Source organism: Protopterus annectens, chromosome 6.part0 (genome assembly GCF_019279795.1).
Source record: "Protopterus annectens isolate FY-2018-M chromosome 6.part0, PAN1.0, whole genome shotgun sequence".
Classification (NCBI taxonomy): domain Eukaryota; kingdom Metazoa; phylum Chordata; order Ceratodontiformes; family Protopteridae; genus Protopterus; species Protopterus annectens.
In genome coordinates this window covers 1,077,924,205-1,077,946,176 of record NC_056737.1, presented here as the reverse complement: position 1 = coordinate 1,077,946,176, position 21,972 = coordinate 1,077,924,205, and the positions used below count along the sequence as shown (strand labels likewise).

Below are 21,972 nucleotides of genomic sequence, written 5' to 3'. Positions count from 1 at the left end.
AATAAATTTTTTTTTTTATTTTGCTTTGTAGATATTTGATTTTTCTTGATTTGATTTTTCTATGTAGTGGTGTTTCTAATTTTTTTAATGAATTTTTTCAGAATAATAATATAATAAGTATAATTTTGTGTTTGTTTAAGTTTTGGTTCATTATCAATTATATTAGATAGATATTATGTTAACTGGAGTGGTAGGTGAGCAGATTAATACTACTGTATATTTATGGATGGCCCCATGTTTCTTTTTTTCTTTTTGATGTCATCCATCCACCTATTATCATTATTCTTATGTGATTATTGAGATTTATTATCTATATATAATGTAAATGTAATAAAGATAGAGACTTTTTATGATAGTATTATTATATTATTATTTTTTGAGGGGGGATATAATATTGATATTTTTGTATTAATAATAAGTTAATGGATGGATAAAACAAAAAAAAGGGTAGTAATAAATGACCGTTAAGTAACAATAAAAAGAAAATAAACAGTTTTTTACTTTATTTATATAATAGTTTTAGTTAATAATAGAATAATAGGTGTTTAGTGGTCCTAAGCAGGATGTATCAGATATTTATTTGATAAAGTATGTTTTCCAACCTGTTCAGATGAATGCAGTAAATCCTGTAAATCCTTATTTTCAGCACAATCAGGAATCAACATAATTTTCTGTTTAAGCAATCCAATAATATGCTGCTTATACTTTAACATATGAAGCTAGCAGTTTAAGGCCCTAATGGCCAAAGTTGCAGAAGTGTATAACTTCTTACCCCATCTATCCAGCGCCCTGGAGTCTCTATCAGAGGGGGTAGGATTTTTGGAAGTAGTAGCTTTAATGCTCTTGGGTCCCTGTGAAATGGTCTCAGGATCCGCAGTAGGATTTTTAAAAAGGAACTTGTGGGAGTCAGGGACCCTGTACTATCCCCATCAGGTTTTCTGGAAGCAGGGGGTAGAGTCAGAGGCCAAGCTAGATTCCAAAAAAGCATCATCAACAATGTCTAGTACAGGAGGTATGGCTAAAGGTTTATGCTGGAACAGGAGTAAGAAATCCCTAAGCCTCTTTTTGGAATCAGAGAAATCCTGACTTCCCCCAATGAAAATGCTCCCTGAGGGTATGCAAGGTTTCACCAAAAGAGAAATCCTCTGGGAGGATGCAGAGGGAATAGAGTCCTCAGCAGCAAAATCCTCATAGGTAGATAAGGGTAAATCCTGGTCAGAGGAAACAGAAAATTCAGAATCCTGGTCAGAAGTATCATAAGCAAACTCAGTCCTAGGTCTCTTAGAAGGGGAAGGTTGACTTCCCCTGATTAAAGTAATAAGGTCTTCAGCCATTCTTATCATTTGTTTCTTAGGCATAGAGGCCTGGCCATGTGGTCTGGGCATCAGTTTTCCAAGCATGGTTCGAGTTTTAGGCCTTGAAGAAGAAGATGGCATCGGTTTAATATGCAAGTCAGTAGGCCTGAATACACCATCAGAAGCCAGTGCCTTCACAGAAGCTTCGGACCCATCCGAGGTGGAGACATCCGCAGGTTCCACAGTTGAAGCATCTCGCGGCATACCTGACTCCAAATAGGTCTCAGTAGAAGCCTGCGAATCTGAAGTAGCGGGTATCAGGTGCTGCGAAAGCGCCTCACTGAGTACCGGCAAACTGGTGATTGGCTTAGGAGAAGCATCGTCGGCAGCTTTGGACCTCGGCGGCCTGTCTCTGTCTTTATCTTTGCGTTTTTTCGGAATGTCAGTAGTTGAATGGCTTACCAAAGACATATAGGGATAATTGAACAGAGTACCAAAATATTTAAAAGCGAAAATATACCGATGACGGACAGTTGTGGTTTAAATAAGGCACAAAACCGACAGCAAGGTACGTCGTGGTCAGGGCCTAGGCAAGGAATACAGTACGAATGAAAATCTTTCTGAGGTATTTGCTTTCCATAAGAAATGAAATTATTTACTTTTTCTGACATCGGTTTAGAGCAAGAAAAAGTTTCCCCAACGGGGTAATTCACTATTAGTTGAAGACTTCGGTTCTGAAACTCAAATATTACAGGAGTCGGCCGACCGGCACTTGCGAACTGCTTCTGGTTCGGGCACAGCACGGCAAGAAAGACTGATGTAATGGCGTCGGCTTCATGTTTTATACCCCTGACGACCTGACGTCACGGAAGAAGAGACAGCAACCGATGCAGGACCCAAGACTTTGTTAATCAGATCGACTGAGGGCTACTGCAAGCAGATAACCCAAATGTGATGACTGCAACAGTGAAACACGAAGAACATCCATCATATTGGGCGTTAGTAAAAGACTCCTTGAAGGGCTCCGAAAATTGACATAAGCAGAGCCAGGTGGGACACCTGATGGCAATGCCTGTCCCTGCCGCCCATGCGGCTCCCTCCGTGGCATGGGAGAGCAGAAGCATGGATGTATTCGCTACAGCTTTAAGGGTGGCCATTCGTGCATCGAAAGTCTTTCCGTCTGCTGACATGGACTCTGGGGTAGACTCTCTGATTTCCTTGACTAGATCTCTCTGGAGTCGGATAATGTGCATCAAACAGTTCAGTTCCCTCATGGAGAAGGTCGCTAAAGCATAAGCTCGCTTCCCGAAACAGTCCAACGTCCTTGACTCTCTTTCAGGAGGATGGACCATGGAGCTCCTTCTTGGTGGCCGCTGCCACGATCACAGCATCTACAGGGGACCCCTTGTACCAATACAACTTGTCTGGGGGGAGGGGGAGTCAAGACCTTGTCCGGACGCTTTGGGATTGGCTCTATAGTATCCATCTCCTTTCAAGCCCTAGATGTTATTAACTCCACAAGTGGATCGGCCAGAGGGGACACCCAAGAGGTAGATGGGCCTGAGCCGAATGCCTCCAGGAACATGGACTCAGAGGTCGGTTTTGGGGCGGACTACCCCCTCTTTGGCGAAGGATCTCCAAGAAGTCTCCAAAGGAGACATCTTCAGGGGGTGACCTTGGGGAAACCTTCCCCTTCATTAAAGTCCGTTTCCTCCGTGAGGGACTCTGGGGAGAATCCAAGTGCCTCCTCTTGCGCGCATGTTTGCGGGGGGCCTCCTCAGGGGGACTGTCTGGGGAGGCCTCGCAAACGGGTTGTTCCAACAGTGGAAGTGCCTGGGGCACTATGTCTACGAGCTGCCCCTGAGAAGGCAAGATGGTCAGAACCACACTCCAAGCCAGAGGGGTCTGGATGGATTCTGAGGACGAGATGGTCTGAGGCCTCAACCCTGCGAGAACCCTCTCCATCATGTCGAACGCAGAGGGGGAATGGGCCTCCTGGACAGAAAAGGCAGAAGCCACTCCCCCTTGGCCCGACATGGGAGTCGGAGCCATGCCTGCTGGAGCCGAGCTGCTAAGAGGCATGCTCCTCTCCGACAGGCTCGGAGAAGAGAACACCCCCCCCCTCAGACGTGACCTCGAGGCTCCGGCTCCGAGAGCTCGGATCCGAATTAATCGGATCAGACACACTCAAGGTAACCTCTGGCGGCGAGGTACACAGTACCATCAGCGTTGACCCCTCGATTCAGACGGTCCTCGGATCCAACGACTACAAATCCGAAGGTCGGATCGGAGAAGGAGTAATAGGATGGAACATGGGCAAAAAAGGACCTGCTCCGGTGGGAGACGACCCGGTAAACCCCCCCCCCAATCTGGATTTGAGTGCAGATGAATGTCCTCACCATCGTGTCCATCTCTGCTTCCAAGAGGCTCCGGGTGGAGCGGGAGGACGCCGCCGAAGAAGGGCGGGAGTGCTGGTGGCGTGAGAGGGACCTAGAACGAGACCGGCTAGCTGGCAGCTCGGGCTCAGGTGAAAACCTTGGGGACCTGAGGCAACGGGAAGCAGGCTTAGACTTCGGCGGTGGGCTGGCCTGCGACAGGACCACTTGTGAGGATGGTCTTTTTTAGATTTATCCCCCTCCCTGGGCCTCTTTGATGGCAGTGTGAGTCCCAGAGGCCAGGAAGGAAGAAAAAGCAGCAGATGCTGCTTTTCCCGCACGGGAAGAAGGGACTGTGGTCCCAGCAGAACAGGGCAACAAGCCCTTAAGGATCAATTTGTCCCGCCTGTCCTTAAATGCTCTTGGGTTAAATCCAATAGGACAGGGGCACTGGAGGTGTGCAACCCAGAAAACAAACCACGCACAGAGTGTGGCCATCAGCTGGTGAAAGCTTATAGCCACACACTGTGCATTTTTTGAACCTGGGCTTCGCGGCCTCAGTCCGTGGGTTCACCAGATATACACACACAGACACAAAGGAAAGAAAGGGAAGAAGGCCTACTACTACTCTAACTTGTAACTTTTTTTTTTTTTTTTTTTTTTTTTTTAAGTAGACAGGTTTGACGGAGAAGTAAAGTGAAGAGAAAGCTAAGACCACCAAAAAAGACCAACCTATAATAAACTAATGTTGGGGCTTGGTGACCACGCTGCGCACTCCAAGGTGGCAAACGAGATCTGAAGGGAGACAGGAAGGCATTATGGGTAAGGGGAGGTGCTTGGAGCTCGGAGCCACAGCTGGAAAATACGTCCGTGTCGGATGTGAAGCGGATTCGAAGAGCCACAGGCTGAAGAGAACATGAAGTAAACTGCTTGAGATATGGTTTGACTGCTCAAGATCCCATACATAGACTTGGCACTGTTACCAGAGAGGAATACACTTAAAGGAATAAATTCATGCCTAATAAAATGTTTATGGTTCCCCAAAAGACACAGAATAGCTTTAATACATCATATCAGACCATGGAAACAGGGAGGATTACATTTTCCTGATATAGAAACATATATAAAAGCATCAATATCTAAAACAATCTCAGATTGGATAAGTCCAAATGACTCTGCAAATTGGAAAGAATTAACAACTGTAATATCAATAAATGAATTTGATTTACAAAAAAAATTTCACTTAACAAATAAAAACAATTTGCCATGGCACATATTATGTATTAGTATGCAATATAACATAACTAAACCCACTAAAACTCGTACAATTATTACACTGACTCATTTAGGAAAATTATTAATGCAAATATAGATTTAAAAATCTGGTTTGATCTTTTACCACCATTTATAGTCACAAAGAACTTTCCACAAACTATATAGAGAAATTATTAATTCCTGGGACCAGAAGGGATTTGTTTGTTGGCTCCAATGTATCAAAGAACTAAAAGTTTTAGATATGTAAGTAATAGAAACAACATACAAAATTCCACAACAGGACCGGCTAACTTTACAGAGTATTCTGTCACATTCGCAAGATTTAAGTAGAATAATTAACAATTCATTTAAATAAAGAAATACCTAAACTTAAAAACACATACAAAATCATATATAATGACTAACATGGGAAAAGAATAGTTGTGTAAAATCTTACCATAGCCATAGATGTCCTTCTCTTCCATGTTGCAGTATTCTAGTCGAGGGATTTCCTGCCGGGCGACTCGTACGTCGGCAACTATACAAAAGCTTCAACTTGGCTGTTGCAGCATGCGTTGGACGTCAGAAGTAAGGCCATAAACCAGGGGCCTTAAATGTGACGTCTGCACGCACAATCCTCAGAAAGTACAGTTTTGTACCTACCATAAATGTAGATGTTCAAGTGTTCACGCGGCTGCAGTCATCACATTTGGGTTATCCTGCCGTCAGGTGGTCCCTGCAGTCAGCCAGAATTCCAAAGTCTTGGTCCGGCGTCTGTTGCTGTCGCTTCTTCCCTGACGTCAGTAAGCCAAGGGGTATATACAAGATGCATCCGACGCCATTTTCTTCAGTTTTTCTTGCCCCAGATGTCAGGTGCCCCCTAGTAGGTAGGCAATACATATAAAATAAAAAACAATACCTTCAGTCACAAGCAAATACACCACAAAGGCTGTATAGGATAGAAAGGTATAGATAAGGCCAGCTAGCTCAGAAGGGATGGAGAGAGGGTAACCTGGACTGCAGCAGTGTGAACACTCGAACATCTACATTTATGATAGGTACAAAACTGAAAAAACTGTACTATGTTCATCGTGTTACTCTGCTGCAGTCATCATACTTGGGTAGAATCCCAAAGCTAAGGTTGGGTGGCTGGTCTATAAAGAGTTAGGATTGGCTATGAGACCCTGCAGAACTGCAGTGGCAAATCCTGCTCTGGATTTAGAGTAAAGAGGCAGGTGGTAATGCTTGGTAAAGGTGTGCACTGAACTCCAAGTTGCAGCCTCCAAAATTTCCTTAGTAGGTACTCCTCTGAGAAAGGCCGCTGAAGTGGCTGTAGCCCTGGTGAAATGTGGCCTGATGCTATTTGGGACCGATTTCCCATGCTGTGTGCAGCAGTAACGAATACAGTGCCTTTTCCATTTGGATACAGTCTGTTTTGAGATAGCCTTGCCCTGTGATCCTGCAGCATATGCTACAAACAGTTGCTCAGTTTTTTCTGATAGTTTTGTTTTGTCCAAGTAGAAGCGTAGCTGCCTGTATATGTCCAAAGAATGCAGAAGTTTCTCCCCTTTATTCTGGGGGTTTGGATAAAAAGTTGGCAAATGGATGGTTTGGTTAAGAGCCACACTAGATACCACCTTTGGCATAAAGGTAGGGTCTGTCCTTAAAGAAACCCTGTCCTGATGAAAAATTATAAAAGGTTCCACTGCCACTAATGCCTGTAGATCTGAGACTCTTTGTGCTGAAGTTACTGCCAGGAGCAGAGCTGTTTTCCATGATAAAAATTTTAGATCGGCTGTATTGGCTGGCTCAAAAGGTGGCAGGGTCAGTTTTTCCAAAACAAAGTTGGTGCTCTCCTGGGCGGTCTTATGTTTTTATCCCCTCTGAGGTACTGCTTTAGCAAGGGATGAGAGAATAAAGGAGGATCCGTGTTGTAATGTGTTGAAATGGCAGAGGGGTGGATCTTAACTGATAAGAAGGATAGGCCTCTGTCCAGCATCGCAGTTAAGTACTGTAAAATCTGAGGAATGTTTGGAACAAGAGGGTCTAGGCTTTGAGCCTGGTTCCAGGCGCAGAATCTCTTCCATTTTTCTGAATAAGCTTTCCTGGTGCTAGGCCTCCTGGCCTCCAAAATGACATCCATAACCACTTTAGAGAGAGGTGTTGCCTGTTTGACTAATATATCTGCCATGCAGCCAGGTTTAGGGTTTTGAGCTGACCGTGCAGGATCCGATTGTTTTGTCGAGTCAGAAGGTGTGGAATTTGAGGCAAAATCCATGGCGGGCCTTGTGCTAGGTTCCTTAAGATAGGGTACCAGTGCTGACGTGGCCAGTCTGGAGCAATCAGGATCATCTGTGGTTTCTCTTGTCTGGCTTTTAGGAGTACCTTTGAAAGGAGAGGCAGAGGAGGGAAGGCATAAACTTTTAGGTTTTTCCAGCTGAACAAAAGAGCATCCACTTTCCATGCTTGTTTGTGATAAGTCCTTGTGCAGAATTTTTGTAGTTGACAATTCAGTGGGGAGGCAAAAAGATCCATGTCTGGGCATCCCCATTTTTACATCCCATTTTTGCGTTACCATGCTGAAGATTTGTGGATTCAATTTCCATTCGTGAGGGTCCATGATATTTCTGCTTAGATAGTCTGCCAGAGTATTTTTCTTTCCTGGCAGGAATTGTGCTTGCAGGTGAATTTGGTACGTTAGAGCTATGTTCCACAAGGTCATGGCTTGCCTGCAAAGGCGGTAAGAATGAGTGCCTCCTTGCTTGTTTATGTACCACATTACTGTGGCGTTGCCTGTCTTTAATAGTAATTGTCCTGGATGCAGAAGGTCCTTGAAAGCTGTTAGGGCATTTTGCACAGCCAATATCTCTTTTTGATTGATGTGAAGATGCATCTGGTCTGTGGTCCACTTGCCCTGAATGCATTTTCCTGCCATGTATGCTCCCCAGGTGTAATCCGAATCATCTGTTGTTAGAGTCTGCCTGGCTGTGGGTAGGGAGATAGGCTGACCCTTGTTTAGGTGACATGCCTGTGCCCACCATCGAAACTCCTGTTGTAGACAGGGAATCAGTGGTATCACTGCTTCTAAACTGTGAGAGTGCTGAGTCCAAACACTTTTTAGGTACCATTGTAGTTTCCTCATATGCAGTCAGGCATATGGTATTAGTAGTATGCAAGTTGCCATGAATCCCAGGGCCTGCAGAATTTTTCTTGCAGGGAGATGGGACTTTTTTGCCAGTATTTGGAAATATTGAGTTAGTTGAACCTGTTTGTCTGGCGTGAGATAAGCCATCTGGGCCGTTGTATTTAAGCTGGCACCCAGGAATATAATCTGTTGTGAGGGTACTAGTTTTGACTTCTTTTCATTTACTGTGTACCCTAGAGAAGTTAGCAACCTTTTTACAAACGCCAGATATTGTAGAAGAATGTCCTTTGTCTCTGCTTGAATGAGGCAGTCGTCCAGGTATGGATATATTTGAATTCCTTTTTGTCTGCAAAAGGCAATTACTGGTGCCAGGCACTTTGTGAAGACCCTGGGTGCAGTAGATAAGCCAAAGGGCAGTGCAGAGAATTGGTAGTGCATTGTACCAGCTTTGAATCTGAGGTATCTTCTGCAATTTTGTCTGATAGGGACATGCAGGTATGCCTCTTGGAGGTCCAGAGTAACAAGCCAAGCATTCTTGCCCAGCATGGGTAGAAGCTGCTGTAATGTCAACATTTTGAATTTCGGAATATCCAGGTAAGTATTTAGAATTGAAAGATCTAATATGGGCCTCCAGGCCTTGTCCTTTCTGGGGACCAGGAAGAGTCTTGAGTAAAATCCTTGTCCTTGTTCCTGGTGTGGTACTTTTTGAATAGCTCTCATATCCAGGAGGGCGGAAATTTGTTTCTGTGCCTCTGCCCATTGATTTTATGGCAGGTCTGGCATTCTTTTTAGCCTTGGTAAAGTATGAAAGTGGAACCTGTAACCTTGAGACACAATATTTAGAACCCATTTGTCTTGGGTGATTGTTTGCCAGTTTTGAGAAAAAAGTGCTAGTTTCCCCCCCAAGGGGGCTTCCAAAAGGCAAGTGCTTGGCGTACGAAGAGGAAAGTCATTGTGACTGTTTCCTGTAAGGTTGAGACTTGTCCTCACCTCCTTTTGGGGTTGAGGTGCCCCACTGTCATTGTCTGTTGGAGCCTTGGGGTTGAGATCTGCCTCTTGGACGTCTGTATCTGCCTCTCTGTGGCCTGTCTGACATTGGAAAGGACCAATTTTTAGTATGCCAATTTCTGCTAAATCGAGGTGGCTGTACCTGTAAGAAATCCTTGACTGTTTGCATAGATTTAGCTTTATCCTCCATTTTCTTTAACACTTCTTCTGCCTTAACACCAAACAAGGTATCATGCTGTAAAGGAGCATCCAATAATTTTGCCTTAACATGATCAGGTAAACTCTGTTCTTTTAACCAACCATGCCTTCAAATCACTGAACCTGTAACTGCGGCTCTACAAGAGGCCTCTAGAGAATCAAAGCCACATTGCAGAGTATGTTTTCCCACCTGTTTCAACTGCATGCAATAAATCCTGCATTTCTTTACAATCAGGAGCTTCTGAGTTTGCAAGCATTTTCTGTTTTAATTGAGCCATTAAATATTGTTCGTACTTAAGCATGTGAAACTGGCAATTTAAAGCTCTTACTGCTAAAGTTGCAGAAGTGTATACTTTCTTCCCCCATCTATCCAAAGCTCTGGAATCTCTGTCAGAGGGTACTGGATTTTTTGCAATGGAAGCTTAACCCCTTTTGGACCCTGGGAAATAGTTTCTGGATCAGCAGAAGGGTTTTTATAAAGAAACTTGTGAGAGTCAGGGACTCTGTAGTACCTGTCTGGCTTGACTGGTGCAGAGGGCAAGGAATCGGGAGATAGGCTGGATTCAGAGAACACATCATCCACAATATCTAGCACAGACAGAATAGCCAGGGGCCTGTGCTGAGTCAACAGAAGGAAATCTCTGAGCCTTTTCTTAGATTCTGAGTAATCCTGACTTTCCCAATGGAAATGCTCCCTCATGGTATGTAAAGTTTCCCCAAAAGAATAATCCTCAGGAAGAGAGGATGAAGGGATAGATTCTTCAGCATCAGAGTCCTCATAGGGGAGTAGAGTACCCCTGGTCTGAAGAGGAATCAGAGGAAATGGAAAACTGATCAGAAGAATCATAGTCTGTATCCTGCCTAGGCCTTTTCTCAGGAGGGGGATGGGAACCCCTGATTAGAGTAATGAGGTCTTCGGCCATTTTAAGCATCTGTTTCTTAGGCATGGAGGCTTGTCCAGGAGAATGCTGTACTTGTTTGTCTTTAATGGTACTTTTGTCTTGGCTGTAGTTTTAATGGTAAGTTGTGAAGTTCTGAAAACACCTTCAGAAGCCGATGCCTGCTCAGCGGCTCCGGACCCATCTGAGGGATTAGTTTCCATCGGCCCAATACCTTGAGTTTCCAGAGGCCTAATTGTCTCCACATGGGAGACCGAGGCGGCCTGTGGCTCTGAGGTAGCAGGTGTCAGGGGCTGCGAAAGCACCTCACTGAGAACCGGCGACTGGCCTAGAAGAGGCTTTGTCATCGGTTTTGGACCTCGGATGTCTGTCTTTATACTTATCTTTGCGTTGTTTTGGTATTGCGGTCGTCGGCTGAGCCGACGGCATAGTATAATTGAACCTTCGGCCAAAGTAGTGCAAAGCAAAATCAAAACGCCTTTTAATGGTACGTTTGTTAAATCTAGCACAAAACTGACAACTAGTGACGTCGTGATCAGGGCGTAGGCATGGAATACAGTAAGAGTGGAAGTCCTTATGAGGCATTTGCTTTCCACAAGAAATACAATTATTAACTTTTTCTGACATCGGTCTGAGGCAAGAAAAAAGTTTACCTAACGGGGTATTTAGCTTTATTGAAGACTTCGGATCTGAAATTCGACTTCGAAAATCTCAGGAGTCGGCCGACCGGCACTTGCGAACTGCTTCTGTTTCGGGCACCGCTCAGCAAGAAAGAGTGAAGAAAATGGTGTCGGATGCATCTTATATACCCCTGACGCACTGACATCAGGGAAGAAGCGACAGCAACAGACGCCGGACCAAGACTTTGGAATTCTGGCCGACTGCAGGGACTGCCTGACGGCAGGATAACCCAAGTGTGATGACTGCAGCAGTGTAACACGATGAACATCTTGAAGGCCAGCAGGCAGAGAAGAAGGCCCAGCAGGCAGAGAAGAAGGCCCAGCAGGAGGAATGCCAGTGGGGACAGGTGTGTGGGCTTGGTGTCATTTAGTAGCTTAATTATATCCGGGATTTAGTTGGGACTAAAGGATTAAGTATAGCGGGTAATGGTGGGTGGAAAAGAATACTGCAATATGGAAGAGAAGGACATCTATGGTTATGGTAAGATTTTACACAACTATTCTATGTCCTATTCCTATGTTGTAGTATTCTAGTTGTGGGAGAGTACCACAGCTTAGATGCATGAAAGGGAGATGGATGCTGAAGAGGATTCTACAAAGCCCTGTAGGATGGCCCTGACGAATCCTGCCCTAGCTCTGGAAACTAGGTCCAGTTTGTAATGTTTGATGAAAGTGTAGATAGTGGACCAAGTGGCTGCTTCCATGACGGACGCCGTGTCCAGACCTTTCATGAATGCCTTGGAGGCGGCCACCGCCCTAGTGGAATGGGCCTTACTCTCGCCATGGAAAAAACCTCCAGTGGGAGTAAATAGAGACAAATAGTTTTCCTGATCCAGCAAGCAATGGTTTGTTTGGAGACTGCCTTGCCCACGGCTCTGAGGTGAAAGGAGACAAAGAGCTGGTTAGATTTCCTAATGGTTCTGGTTTTGTCCAGGTAAAATCTATGTTGCCTGTGCACATCCAAGGAGTGCAGTATCCTCTCCCCTTCACTAGTGGGGGAGGGAAAGAAAGTGGGTAAGTGGATAGACTGGTTTACAGACAAGTCATTGACCACCTTGAGCATAAAGGAGGGATTGGTTCACAGGATGACTCAGTCTTCGTAGAAGGTGGTGTAGGGAGGGCAGGCCATTAAGGTTTGCAACTCCGAGACCCTTCTGGCTGAAGTGATAGCCACCAGCAGGACGGTTTTCCAAGTAAACATCTGTAAAGATGAAGACCCAGGCTGGTTCAAAAGGGTGCTGGGTTAGTTTTTTTCCAAGATGTAATTGAGGTCCCAGGGCAGGGGGATAGGTTTCTTTGGTGACCTTATGTCTAAGACCCCTTTAAGGAAGAGCTTTACATCGAGCCTGGCTAGCAATGGAGGATCCAGGGGCAAGCAGGCTGATATAGCGGAAAGGTGTATGTTCATTGAAGAGTAAGTCCGCTTTTAATCAGTTGACACACAAGTGAGAACAAGGAGGGCATCCGCTGAACAAGGCTCCCTTCTCTTGTCCAGACACCACTTGGTAAATCTTTCCCACTTAGCTAGGTAAGTTTTTCAGGTGGTAGGTTTCCTTGCCTCCCTCAGGACTGAAAGCACATCCTCCGAGTAGTGGTGGTCTGAAGGGGATCGAAAGTTTATCACCCACAGAGTCAGGGATAACATCTGCAAGTGTGGGTGAAGTTGAGTTCCTTGTGTCAATAGGTCCACCTTGTAGGGTAACTTGTAGTGACTGCCCTTGGCTAGGTTGAGAAGGGGGAACCAGTGCTGCCTTGGCCAGTAGGGTGTCACTAATAAGATTTTTGGTTTGTCCTTCCGTATTTTCAGGACGACTTTCTGGATCACTGGAAGGGGGGGGGGGCATAAAGAAACTTCCCCTTCCAGGAGATGCTGAAAGTGTCCACTTTCCATTTTAGAGGGGAGTGTGTCTGAGCAGAAGCTCTGCAGCTGTCTGTTCTGGGGGGAGGCAAACGGGTCTACTTGTGGAGTACCTCGCTGGTGGACTATTTCTAGGAAGACCCCTCCCCCGTCCAGCATCCATTCGTGCTGTGGTGAGGAGGTCCTGCTTAGGAGGTCTGCTTGCTTGTTGTCCTGCGAGAGGATGTAGGTCGCCTGCAGGACCAGGTTGTGGCAAGAGGCTAAGTCCCATATCAGCAGGGTCAGCCTGCACAGCTGGTAGGCTTTTGTTCCTCCCTGTTTGTTGAGACACCACATAACCGTGGTGTTGTCAGTCACTGGGACCAGAAGGGGAATAAAGGTCTTTAAAACTAGGAAGACTGCTGTCATTTCCCTGATGTTGATGTGCTTGCTCTGTAGAGAAGGGTGCCAGTTTTCCTGGACCCTGTAGGATGCCAAAGTTGCACCCCAACCTGAATCTGAGGCATCTGTATGCATTGTTTGGGGGGGGGGTCTATATTAGAACATTGAAGTTTCAAAACTTCGAATGTTCTAATATCGAACCCTATTCAGTGAAAGCTGAAAATATCGAAGCAACAGAAAACCGAATTCTTTCCTAGGGAAAGAATTTGGTTGTCCGTTTCTGTTGCTTTGGTATTTTCAGTGCTGTGGTGGAAAGTTACGGGTCGGGTTCAGGTAAGTGTGCGATTGCATGCAGGTTAGGTTAGTGAGGATTAGGGCGTGGGCTAGGTATGTGTGCGACTGTGTGGACGTAAGGGTTAGGGCGCGGGTTAGGTATGTGTGCAATAGTGTGGACGTGAGGGTTAGGGTTAGGGCGTGTGAGGTGAGTGTGCGATAGTGATGGACCTTAGAGTTAGGGTTTGGGTTAAGGTAAGTGGATAGTTAGTGGTGTGTGTATAATGTAGTGTAGGGTTAGGTGTGGGATTTTAGGTGTATGTGCGTGGATTGTTGTTTGTTTGGTGTGCTTGTGTTGTGTGTATGTGTTTTGGAACAGCAAATTTTTTCCCCAGGAAAAAATCTGCTGTTCTGTATGTTCGATGTTTTCAGCTTTCGCTGAATAGGGTTCGATAATAGAACATTAGAAGTTTTGAAACTTCGTTGTTCTAATATAGACCCTTGTTTGGGTTGGGGTGGGTGGTTGCAGTGGAAGTCCCGGGTTTAGATGGACTTGCTGGACCCACCAGCTGATTTCTTTCTTCAGACGGGGAAGGAGGGGAATATCCTGTTCTAAGTGATGTAGGTGTTGGGACCAAAGGTTTTTGAGGTACCACTGTAGCTTGCGCATATGCATTCTGGCCAATGGTAGCATGGGGATGGTTGCTGCCAGTAAGCCCTGGAGACGCAGAAATTGCCTTGCCGTCACCTTCTGGGAATGGAGGGTTTCCTGGAAGTGGGAAGTCAGGGACAGAATCTTGTCCTGCGGGAGAAAAGCCTTCATTTTGTCTGTCCTGATTCTGCAACCAAGGAAAATCTTGTCCTGGCCTGGGTTCAAGGAGGACTTTGGGAGGTTGATGGTAAACTCTAGATTTTGCAGAAGGGACATGGTGAAGTGCAGATGCCTACAGAGGGTATCTTTGGACTCTGCTAGTATTAAGATGTTGTCCAGATAATGGAAAATCTGGATTCCCTGCGTTCTGCAGAAGGCAATGGCTGGGGCTAGGCACTTTGTAAAAACTCGGGGGGCAGTGGATAAACCAAAGGGCAAGGCAGTAAATTGGAAATGAGAGGATGGTCCAGAGAAACGTAGAAATTGTCCGTGGGAAGTCCTGATGGGTATGTGAAGGTAGGCTTCTTTTAGGTCCAGGGTGGCCATGAAGGCCTTGGCTGGAATAAGAGGCAGCAGAGTGGGTAGCGACAGTATTTTGAAGGAGGGTACCTGAAGGTGTAGGTTTAGAAAGGAGAGATCTAAAATGGGTTTCCAGGGGACATCTTTTTTTGGGACCAGGAAGAGATGAAAGTAGAATCCCTTTCCTTCCTGTCCTGAGGGGCCAGGTTCTATGGTGCCTAGTTTTAGAAGTTCTGACAAGACTTGTGGTAGGAGATGAATTTGTTTTTGGGGAGAAAAAGAATACTTCTCCTGGGTGTTTTTTCTTTCCAGGATAGGAAGTACCCTTTTTGGATAATGGATAAGACCCATTGATTTGAGGTGATGGCTTGCCAGAGGGGGAGACAGTGCGGAAGGTGTGCAGAAAGTGGTAGGTGGGCCAGGCAGTCACACATTATTGGGACCTCCTCTATCCTGAAGGGTTGTCTGGGTTGAGAAGGTGGTGCATTAGGTCTGGATGAAGTAGGTCTTCTTGCCCCTCTTCTAGATCTGGAAGAGGAGGCAGCTGCCTGAGGAGGGTTGCGCCTTACAAAAGTGGCTTTAGCAGAGTAGTTCTTGTAATATTTGGGAATGGGGGACACCAGCAGATGCTTGATGTCTTGTAATTCTTTAATTTTTTCCTGGAGATTCTTGAAGAGATCTGCAGATTGTTTTCCAAAGAGGAAGTTCTGATCCAGAGGGGGCATCCAAGATTTTGGACTTTAGTCTTCAGGTAGATTCTGGAGTCTTAGCCAGGAGTATCTCCTGAGGACAGAAACAGGTGCTGCAGAGCAGGCAGATGCTCATGCAGCATCGTAGCTGGATCAGACTGAGTGCCTGGCTACCTGCTGAGCCAAGGACAGTTTGGAGGCCATGTCAGCCTTAATGGGACTGTCCGATGTAGAAGCCAGCATGGAGGAGGCTTGAGACACTAAGTCTAGAGCATATTTAGTCATGTGGGTCTGATAATTTCTGGCTCTGAATGCCAAAGTGGAGGATGTGTATACCTTCGTTCCCATCCTATCCATATATTTGCTATCTTTATCAGTAGGTAGGGGGGAGGCGGAAGGCAGCAGTCTGGACTGTTTATCAGGAGCAGTGGCAACAACAGCTGGGTCTGCCTCTGGCACTTTATAGAAGTGGTCAGGTGCTTGGGGGCTGGAGGCTGGGAGTCTGGGGCCTTAGAAGCTGAATTAAAGGCATCCAAGTAAGCAGGAAGCACTGGAGAGACAGCTCAGGGGGAGGGTGACTCCACTTGAAGCAGCTCAAAGTACCTCTTTTGGGTGTCAGTCATTTGGGAAGTATCCCATTTGAAGTAATCTTTCATGTTGGTGATGGCCTCATCAAAGGTAATATCCTCGGGGGGGAGAATCCCCTACGACAGATTCTTCATCAGGTGAATAATACTCCTGGGGAGAAGCTATCTGAGAGGTCTATGAAATGGAGTCCTCTGAGGAAGAAAAGGAAGAATCATGCTCTTCCTCCCTAACATGAGAGGTCACGGGTGGGAGGGAAGAGGCAGAAACAGGCCTAGGGCTCAATAAAGGCAAAGTAGAGGGGGCTGAAGGCCTAAGGGCCATGAAGGCCTGCATTAGTGAGGATGTGAAACCCCGCCAATCTGGTATGGTTTCTGGAGAAGAGGAGGTATATGCTTGTTTTTGTTTTGTTTCTTTTTGGCTGGGGTGGAGGTAGGAACCGGCCTGGCGTCAGACTTTGAAGACAACATTTCCGAAGACTGGGTCCTGGTCAGAGGTACCACAGAACTGGTTCTCCCTTGACGACCGTGTCTGGGGCAAGCTCCGAGGACGTGCCGGTCGTTGGTTGTGCAACGGCTTCCTCAAGGGTCGAAGTCGACGGAACCGCCGAGCACTCCTCAACTCCTAGATCGGCAGTTGGCAGGGTGTCAGGAAGTGGAGCGGCAGTCGAGGAAGGCCTAGGAATCTAGGCCCTCTTTCACAGAGGTTCGTGTTCGGCCTCCGAAGTTGGATGCATTCTAAGAGCTAACCGTTTTAGGTGCTAGTTTTCTAGGTAAAAAAGCGGCCAGACGGATGCGCAGGATCTTCAGCACAAATGATTGACAAATTGAACTGGAGGAATGGTCGTGCTCCCGGCCTAAGCAAAAAAACACACCCATCATGGAAGTCTTTATGGGGTATCTGGCACTGCATTGGCACTTTCCCTTTTTACTTGACATCAGCTAAAGGCTACAACAACCAACAACAATCCTGCTGCTGAATATGTGACTGTGTACCTAAATGATTTTTCTTTCTTGTGCTTTGCTGCTACCTACGGTACTGTCTCCCTTAAACTGTGCAACTGTGAATTGAATGCTTTAATTCATCTAGCATCCTGCTGCTGTATATGTGACTGTGTACCTGAATGATTTTACATTTGTTTTGCTGCTGTCTACGTTACTGTTTTTCTTAAACAGTTTGCAAGCCTGCAATGGCTATTGCAAATACGCCACCCGCGTGGAGCCTTTATATGTTTGCCGTTGCTCAGCCACATGCCTACAAGCCTGAATCGGCTGCTTTAGACTGCTGCTTGTATCATCTTTGATAGGACTGAAACGGTCGCTGTTAGTGCTACATTTTTACAGACATGCCTGCAACTGCCAAGTAGCATTATTCCACCCACGTGGAGCTACTTTCAGCGTACTACATATCCTTTCTGTCCGTTTTAGCCTAGAATGGCTATTTGTAATTGCACCACCCACGTGGAGCTGATCCGAGCGCACTGACGATCGTTATAGTCCGTTCTCTGCCTGGAACGGCTATATGCAACTGCGCCACCCACGTGGAGCTAGTCTCAGCGTGCGTAGGTTAGTTTTTGTCCGTTTTCGGCCGGGAATGGCTATTTGTGAGTGCGCCACCCACGTGGAGCCAGTCTGAGCGTGCTAAAGCTATTATTCCCCTCCAGCCGTCCACTACATGTAAATTAGGGAACAGAGTCTATTTTAGCTTCTTGGTTTAGAAACTGTGCTATATACCCGGCTCTTTATGCTGTAATGATGCTAGTTAAAAGCAATTAAAGGCTGGCCTTAGACTGCCTTAATGTATGGAAGTACAAATCTGCTTTTAGATCAGGGTGCTTTCTTTTAACTTTTCCCTGACATGCCCTAGACTCTTACCTGCTAACACTAGCAGTAATCCATATATATTTTCACATATCAGTAAGTGGGCCTAGGATTTCTTAAATGTTTGAATGATTTATCCAACCTATACTGAGGTATGCTTTCTGCAGTCTACCACAATCACAACTAGGTCCTGGGAAAGAGGGTACTGGCCGTAGCTGTATTTCAGCTGTCTGCCCTAGCAATTAAAGAGTTAAGTAATCAATGTTAAAGCCTTCCACAGCAGCTCTCGCCAATAATTACATAGGTAATATACTCTGCTCCCTACTTTATCTGATAGGTCTTACTGACCAGAAATATGAATGCTGTGGTAAATAGTAGTATCTAGAGAATGCTATCCTGAATAACATTAAAATATCACTTTATCCATATGTATAGCATACATATCTAGTGAGTGCATAACTTATTGATTAAATGCAAAGCCTTAATTATTGTGTTATTAGCGATGATTCCACTCTCATCTGCTCAGCCACCTCCCCATCCGACTTGCAAATCTTAACCCAAAATACATTTAACACTATTGAGAACTGGCTCACCAATCAACGCTTACTTCTGAACCCCAATAAAACTAAACTTCTACTCTTCTCTCCCACTAGTAGATCCACCACACTTTCATTTTCTGCCACATCTAACAATGGTACCACTATTTCCCCAGATAATCACACCTGTTAGGGGTTATCATAGACAATAATCTCAAATTTGACCTATAGGTCAACAAACCCATACAGACCATCAATAAGAAGCTTGAATCACTGTATGGAAACAAGACATTTTTAACCCCACTGGCTAGGATTGCAATCGCCCTTTCACACCTACTCTCTTATATGCCTCGCCTGTACTTTCAAACCTCAACAAATCTGAACTAGGTAAGCTGTCCCATAGCTACAATCATATTGCCAGATTTGCCATTGGCTCCACCTATAGAACCCACCACTGCCAGAAACTTAAACAACTAGAGTGGCTAGAACTGCCCAGCTTAATTCAGTTCAATCAACTCTTAATAGTGCACAAAATTTTGCACCACCCTGAGGATACCCCCTCACTTAAAAATATTATCAAGCCATATAGCAATCTAAGATCCCTACGGTCAGCCGATAAACTACTGGTCCAAACCCACAAGGCTAATAACTCTGCTGGTGAATCTCTTGTTTGCCAACTTCATTGGCAAAACCTGGAATTCATTGCCAAACTGTATAACCCTACAATCCTCCAAAAGTCTCTTCAAAAAAAAACCTCAAACAATATCTCAAAGTGAATTGGCTATGCCCATGTACCAACCCTGATTAAGTTATAAACTAAAAGCATATTCTGCAATTATCATAACTTGTAACTACATCACCAAGCTCTGCTTCCAATCTGATGTCTCTTACTTTTGTCTGTCCATGACAATTGAGTCCCTACTAGGGAACACTACTAACCCATTGTATATAATCACTGTTTTTATAATTGTATGATAACTTCTGTGTAATCTATGCAAGTTTGTCTTTGTGGAGCTTTTCTCCCCGGGCCTCCACTGAAAATGGACATGTATCCAGTCGAACTATCCCGGTAAACAAATGTAAAATAAAATAAATAAATTAGTGTAAATGGTGTACTCTATGTGAGAATATGAATGTATTGTTCACCTTCTGGTCTACTGTTTAATGGTGGGTTCTGAACCTGCCTACTAGTTTGCCCCAACTCAAATCTGGGGATTATAGTCTAGACTCCTGTTTTAAACTATGCATTGTTTTGATACATGACACTCCATCTGTTCTACTGCATTATACGTATGAATTGTAACTTAGAGTCATCACATGGTCTATCCTACTGAGCCTATTAACAGTGCCTTTGCTACTTTATAATGTTACAGTACTACTAAGCTTACAACTGATTCCAACAACCTCTCTCAGAACTAAGGGCATGTATATAAGCTATTTTAATAATTGTGTCTTCATGTAAGCTTTTTGTTTGTTAACTGCCATAACTACTTGCTATGTGCCAACTCTTTCTCTCCTCTACGTTTATCTTCTCTTTCTCCCCAAAGTACTTGGCTCTCCATTGCGCTGTTTATGATATAGTCTCTAAGAACCTACCTACCTGGTGACAAAGGACCCTATCCAATTATCTGCGGTCTCATCCAACATATTTTCCCTGCACCCTCTCTCAAGGAAGCAAGAAAGTATGTGGCTGACTTAAGTCCTGTTTGTAAAACTGACTACAGTCTACCACTTGCTTCAGGGGTTATAAAGTAAGCTACAAGCCTGAACAGCCGGCAGCCTTTACCCCCCCTCCTATCTACCCTGTATCCAACTATCCTCCTCTACTTTATTATAACCCCCCTTTAATAGCTATCACTCCTTCCGTGGTTCTAAACCAGCTATGTCCCTACATACCTACCTGCAATACTAGATCTGCCCACTAAGTGGCACCCTCATCCCAACCCTTATCTCCTGCTTACCCCTCTGTATTTTCCTCTGTAATTACACTAACCCCCTTAGGTCCTAGACGTGCTCTTATTTTCTCACTTTCCCTTTACTTCAACTGTCTACTCATCTGTTTTTTATCTCAGACTCCTGATATATATCTGATCTTTCCCACTCCTGACTCACCTACTTACCTTCAGCTACCAGCATTGCTGATAGTTTCCTCTCTAGATTCTCCTTCACTTGACTAAGAAATGAAACTAAAAAAGCTGTACTGAATGACAAAAGAAACTACTACCTACAATTCCAGCAGACTCACCATAATCAACCACAAAAGTTCTGGGCAAGTATTAATCAATTATTACACCCAGGTCAATCTATCACACCAAACCCACAAGGCACAGAACAGGAGAATCCCAAGCAGACTGCTAACGCCTTTAATACCTTTTTCACTGAGGCCATTCAAACCCTTGCCAGTCAGTTATCCACTCAGGACATATCTATATCCAACTCTATCACTAACCCACCCCCTCCATTTCTCTTCCAACCAGTCCCAACTACATATATTCTTGCCCTTATCCAAAAACTGAAACCATGCACTCCTCCAGCAGACCAACTACCCGCGGAATATCTACAAAAGGCAGCCAAATCTATTGCCTACCCCATTTCCATTCTTATCAATAGAAACATCAGTGAAGGACACATCCCTAGAATATGAAAGGTCTCCCATATTATCCCCCTTCATAAGGGAGGAAACTCCACTGAACTCTCCAATTACCATCCCATTGCCCTACTGTCTCCATGAGCAAAAATCGTGGGAAAATGCATCCATACACAATTGCTAACCACCTAATCCAAAATAACTTACTTTCCATCTCTCAACATGGTTTCAGACCTTCCCGCAGCACTACAACTGCCCTCCTTTCCTTCACTGACTATCAACAGAAACCGTAACCTCAATATGCTTTCCTCTGCACTGTTTATAGATCTGTCTAAGGTGTTCGATATGGTAAATCACCAGATACTTATAAATATCCTCAAGTCTCTGTCACTAGATGCATTAGCTATAAAATGGTTCCAATCCTATCAGGACAACAGACAGCAGGCCGTGCTTTGGCATAACACTCTATCTACCCATCTGGGGTCCCTCAAGTGTCCATATTAGGACCTCTCCTATTTTCTATATTTATCAACGACCGTCACCTAGCAACCCCCCAAGCTACATGCATACAATATGCAGACGATTCGACACTTGTATGCTCAGCCACATCTACATCTGAACTTCACTCCCTTACCCAAAAGGTCTTGAACACAGCTGAACAATGGTTTACTATACCCAGTCTCCTTCTGAACCCCAAAAAAAACAAAACTCCTCCTTTTCACTCCTACTTGTAAGCCCCCCCCCCACAACAGACTTCACAGTAACATCAAATAACAGTACTCCCATATCCCCAGACCCAACTACCAAACTACTAAGTATCACCATAGAGACACACATATTAACAATACCCTAAAATCTGTTAATAGGAAACTGGGCTCTCTCTACAGGATCAAACCCTTCCTCTCTCCTACAGCTAGAATAACTATTGCTCACACCCATCTAATTTCTACTCTCCTCTATGCCTCACCCATATATACTAATCTCTTTAAAAACAACCCTAATAAAATGGAAAACTCCTACAAAAACATAGCCAGATTTGCTACAGGTAACCCTTTCAGAACCTACCACTGTATTAACCTAAAGCAACTAGGATGGCTTGAATTACAAAATCAGCTTAAATTCCACCAACTAACCATTGCCCACAAAACCCTTGACCATCCTACCAGTACCACTATACTATCTACCCTCATTACCCCCTACAACAATCTAAAGACCTTA

At 44.9% G+C, this 21,972-nt stretch overlaps 1 protein-coding gene across 1 annotated transcript in view; it reads right to left on the bottom strand.

Moving 5' to 3' along the window:
- PSMC1 (proteasome 26S subunit, ATPase 1) overlaps positions 1–21,972 on the bottom strand; it is a 561,132-nt gene that overhangs the window by 157,716 nt on the left and 381,444 nt on the right. The gene's annotated exons all lie outside the window — the stretch shown is intronic.